A 5,564-nucleotide genomic window follows, 5' to 3' on the forward strand; every position below is an offset into this window, starting at 1 on the left:
ATTTCATGTCGAACTTATTTCACAGGGTACCTGTAAGGTTTGATAGAGTACTTCATATACCTTAAACCAGTAAATAAATGTCATCTATTTTCATGGATCACTTGAACTACTCAGATGTCACTTATCCGGTCATTAACAAGTAAACAAATAGGAATTGGAGTAGCCAAAATGGATGTCAGTCCAAGGCTATATAAAGTTCTTTACTCAAAAGAGAACCCCTCAGGCCCTTATTCAGAGGGTTTTGTTTTACATTCAATTCAAATAAGCTTGGTTATCCTAACCAAGTTATTATTATTAGTTTCCTAATTTTCAAATCAATAGAATTGGCAAATTAGAAACAAAAAAAATTGCTGCTAGAGACAAAGAATAAACAAGAATAAGACATAAAAGGTGTAAGCCACCAATCACTCAAAATTTATCATGTCCTGCCATGCACAATAAATGGAGAAACAAAGGCAACGGTTATATTCCTCACCCTGAAAGTGCTTATATTATCTGGTAAAATAGTGGGTACAAATTTAAGTGGATTTAAAATATGAGCAAAGTAAATACACATAAAGCAATTTCAAGAGCAGGAGGTTTCAGTGTCTGTAGGACACTATAGGAGATGATTTAGAAAAGACATAAAATAGAGGCAGATCTGGGAGCTGAGCTTTGAAGAAGATTGGAGATTCCAAAAGACAGAGGTGAGAAAGGAATATAGTATAGGCATGGGGACAGTCAAAGACTCTGGAGTCAAGATATGGAATGTTGTGTGAGTTAGGAACAGAAATTAAATTTGTTTGGCTAGAGAATACAGTATTCAAAGTTGAGTAATGTGTCATGTTTTTAAGGTTAATTAAAGGCAAATTGTGAAGAACTTTAAATGTCAAAAAGAGATATTAACAAATGAAAAGTAGTTTAACAGATAGACCTCATTAGTGATGGAAAAGCCTGAAAATATTTGATCAGCTTTCCATCTAAGCAAACTTTTTTGGGAGAGGGACAAATTTAAATAAATACAGTATAAGAATTTGAAAGATGAACTAGTCAGTGGCCATTTAGCATATAAAGAGCCATCAACAATTTTTGAGACCATTACCACTGTATGGCAAAGCACAGGCATAGAGAAATAGTGATCTTATTTTGGGTATACTACAGTTGCATTCAACACATTTATTAAATATCTATTGATATACAAGGCATTGAGCCAAGCACTAGGGATGCAAAGATGAAAAGGAAAGAATAACTGACCTCAAAGAGTTTACATTTTAATGAAGGGTGGAGGGTTATGTAGGGCACACACCAGTAAGTATAATACAAGGAAAATTTAGTCAAGAGTATTACCAGCTGAGGAGATTGTGGATGGTGTCATGCAGGTTGCCACACCTAAGCTGAGACTTAAAGGAATATAATGATTCTGAGAGGCTAAGATAAGAAGGGAATACATTTCAGGCATAGCAAGTGGAGGGCATGTGTAAATGTAAAAAGGCAGGAGTGGGACAGGTAAGTTTAGAGTTATAATATTTCACTTGAATTGGAATGAAGAGTTCAGTAAGATTTCCTTGGCAGAGATACTAGAGTGGTTTGCAATTTCTTATTCAATTCATTCTACTGATGAGGAAACTGAGACAAACAAGGTTAACTGACTTGTCCTGGGTCATATAACTAGTAAATGTTTGAGGCCTGATTGAAACTCTTATCTTCCTGACTCTAAACCTAGAGCCATTTGCCCAGGATTACGTAGTTACAAAACATAAAATATAAGATTCCAACCTGGAAATGACTGAGCAGAAAATGGAGGAAGCTGGAACCTGGCAGTGAGTGGGCAGAGGAAGGAGGGAGCTGGTACCTTGCAGTGAGCAAGCAGAGGATGAAGGATGCTGCTACATGCAGTTTGCCTGAAGTCTTCTTTGAACAGCTCCATGATCTTAATGATTCCTTCTGGATGTCATCATTAACAGTAACAATTGAAGGGGAAGGAGAGCAATGCTCTGAAACCATTCCTTCAAGGCTGCAGCCAGAGAAAAGCAAATGCCAGATCCTAATCACTTCCTTCCTCAGAGCAGCATGAAGCCAGGGCCCAAAGAGCCCTTTGCACAGTCAGTGTGGAAAGCTAATTAAGATGAGTGAGTTGGGAAAAATCCCACAGCCTCTTGGGCTTCCATTGATTTGCTCCCATCCCCTGTCAAAATCCTAGTCTTCTAGAAGAGTATTGTAGAAAAGGTCCACAAACATCCATCATTCTGGTTAGCCTCATTCCACTTCATAACATAGAAATTAAAGATCATTAGCTAATTTAAAAGCTGTTTTCTAGGGCTGATCCAACCTGAGGGTTGGACTAATTTTCCTTCTAAGACAAAGTTCACAGAACCCCAGAAACTATGGTTTAAAGGGACCTCACAGGCTGTGTCAGCCATCCCTTTCTTAAAAGTGAATCAGTGCTACCATGTACTTCTCTGGGGGTTAGTTGACCATCTACCCTTTGTTAGAGTACTTCCAGAGAGGTAAGAACTATTATCTCCTGGTCTTGATAAAATCACATGGGTTCACAGTTGTCATAACTGCCTTCCTTTCTGAATGCCCACCAAAAATGATAGCTCACTTCAAAATTTTGCTAGAAATTAAGATCATGCAGCCCACAGTTCAAGATGGCAGCACACTGGTGGCATCATCCTTGCATTTGTTACTAGGGGTTGCAGGCACCTGAGAAGGCGGAGGTGGCAGTGGCATCTCGAAGCGAGTGACAGGGGACTTATAAGAGAGGGAGCTGTATATATTTGGAAATTAATGTATTCCTGCCTATTTGACCCAGGGCAAGTTACTTGATCCCAATTGCCCAGCCCTTACTGCTCTTCTGCCTTAGAACCAAAACGAAGTGTTGACTCTGAGAGGGAAGATTTCTTCAACCCCTTGAGACAAGTGAAGACACCTTGGGGTATAGTGAAACCAGATTTGGGAACCATCTTTTTAGAAAACCAGCCTCTTGATCTCCACCATATTAGTTGCACCCAGGAAGATGACTAGCATCTTACCATAACACTAAGGAATACATATGATATAGAATCTTATCACTTAAATTGACACTCCAAAAAGGATGGCTTTGAATAAATCGATGCATGTTAGGAACAGGTACAAGGATAAGCCTCCTGACTTTGCATATCTGGCATCCAAGTACCCAGGTTTTAAGCAGCATGTCCGGATATATCTGACTGGAAGAGTCAGTCTTAACTTCAAAGACCCTGAAGCTGTCAGATCTTTGAATTGGACTCTCTTAAAAGGAGACTTTGGACTTTCCATTGATATTCCATTGGAAAGGCTCATTCCTCCGGTTCCACTTTGTCTCAATTATATTCACTGGGTGGAAGATCTGATTGGCTGTTGGGATGCAGCCAGAAGTGCCCATCACCAGGGGATTGACATTGGTACAGGAGCATCTTGCATCTATCCTTTACTTGGAGCAACTTTTAATGGCTGATATTTCCTTGCAACAGAAGTGGATGATATGTGCTTTAATTATGCTAAGAAAACTGTGTAACAGAATAATTTATCTGATCTCATAAAAGTGGTTAAAGTACCACAGAAGACACTCCTAATGGATGCTCTTAAAGAGGAATCTGAGATCATTTATGATTTTTGCATGTGCAACCTCCTTTTTTTGTCAACCAATTGGAAGTCAGGGGAATAAACTCTCGAAATCCTCGTAGGCCTCCCCCAAGTTCTGTAAACACTGGGGGTATCACAGAAATCATGGCAGAAGGAGGTGAATTAGAGTTTGTCAAAAGAATCATCCCTTACAGTTTGCAGCTGAAGAAGAGACTGAGATGGTACAGTTGCATGATTGGAAAGAAATGCTGTCTGGCTCCATTAATGGAAGAGCTTCACATACAAGGGGTCCCCAAAGACACACACTGAATTCTTTCAGGGACACACAATGACATGGGCTTTGGCTTGGAGCTTTTATGATGGTGTGACAGTACCTTAACCTCCATCTAAGAGAAGAAAATTAGAAAAACCAAGGCAGCCCATTACATTTGTGATCTTAGTAGCCACACTGAAAGAGTTATCCCTCAAAGCTTCTGCTGCAGGCTCAGAGACTGTGGAAGGGATAGCAGTTATTACAACATGGCTTGAAAAAATCCTCACTGATCTGAAGGTCCAGCATATAAGAGTTCCCTGTGGAAAGGAGGAAGTTAGTCTTTTCCTAACAGCTGTAGAAAACTCTTGGGTTCATTTAAGGAGAAAGAAAAAAGAGAGTGAGGCAACTAAGAGAAATTCCTCGAGCCTCTGAAGACTTCATCCAAGCTATGGAAGAGGAGAAACCCATGTCCAAAGAGATTGAAAATAACCCAGATGGGTCCAAGAGTACTGATGAGAGCTCCCCACTCATGTCTGCCATGTGTGGAGCTGAAACAACTGTGTCTAAAAGTCACCATCCAGACCAAGGAGAAGTAGCCTAGAGCCAGTGGAGGAAGGGACTGAGAAAAAGGTAACGACAGAGAACTTAGAATGTTCCAGGGGTTCTCTCTGTGCCACTGAAGAGCTAGATGCTTCTGAAGAAGTCACCAATATAGTGACTCAAAAAGAGAAAAATTCTACAGGGACCCTTGGACATTATTTGTTTAAGTGTTTAATAAATGTCAAGAAGGAGGCAAACAATGATACAGTAATAGAAATGCATTGAGTTGAGGGCCAGAATAGGGATTTAATGAACCAGCTTTGTACATATTTACATAACCAGATTTTCAGGCTTGTTGCTAGTTAGCCATAACAACCTCCTGGCACAGCTGGGTCAGTCAGTGTAAGACAACATGCCTTTACTAAAAACTTCTTTTTACTAATTCAGGGGGAAAAGAATGACAATAACACTAATTTTTTAAAAGACTATTCCAGTGGATCAATATTGGAATGGATTATTTTTTAGATGTTGGGAATCCCTGTGAAGTGACACCAGAGGACATGTCCTGGGTATCAATAACAATAAAAAAAAGCTACCAGGAAATTAAGATCAAACTATTGGCTAATACTTTGAAACTCTACCATATGTGTGTGTGTGTGTGTGTGTGTGTGTGTGTGTGTGTGTGTGTGTGTGTGTGTGTGTGTGTATGAGAATAAGAACAGAAATAAAATAAAGGTTGAGCCATTCTGTCTTCTTTCCATTATCTTTTGCCAGGATCTCATTTACTTGAAACACAAATTTTATCTCTTTTTGACCCTTTTGTTAGGGCAACACAGATTTGTAACACCCAAAAAAGAGTATTTCCTTTCCTTACCCCATAGATTTATAGTTTTATTGATCTGAGTTCCCATCATACTTATTTCCAAGATCCACTTTATTTAGCAGTCAATTGTGTGTGTTTTTTAAAGCACTTATGTTTTGTCTTGGAATCAATATTGTATATTGGTTCCAAGACAGAAGAGGGGATGTTTGTTTCCACAGGAAAGTGTAGTTATTTACTATTTATGCCCTGTATTCCACTGATAAGTTTCTAGTACTCCCTGGGGACTCATGATCCACATTGGGAATTCCTATTTTCTTTATGCAGTCATATAGTCAAAACAAAATTCATCACTTGAGGACCAAC

The 5,564-nt window shown here is 39.3% G+C and overlaps 1 pseudogene; it reads left to right on the top strand.

Annotated features, from left to right (window-relative positions):
- The first annotated feature begins 2,872 nt into the window (after positions 1–2,872).
- Positions 2,873–5,339, top strand: LOC100012398 (RNA N6-adenosine-methyltransferase METTL16-like; annotated as a pseudogene).
- Positions 5,340–5,564: the final 225 nt, after the last annotated feature.

This window comes from Monodelphis domestica, chromosome 1, assembly GCF_027887165.1.
Source record: "Monodelphis domestica isolate mMonDom1 chromosome 1, mMonDom1.pri, whole genome shotgun sequence".
Taxonomy (NCBI): Eukaryota; Metazoa; Chordata; class Mammalia; order Didelphimorphia; family Didelphidae; genus Monodelphis; species Monodelphis domestica.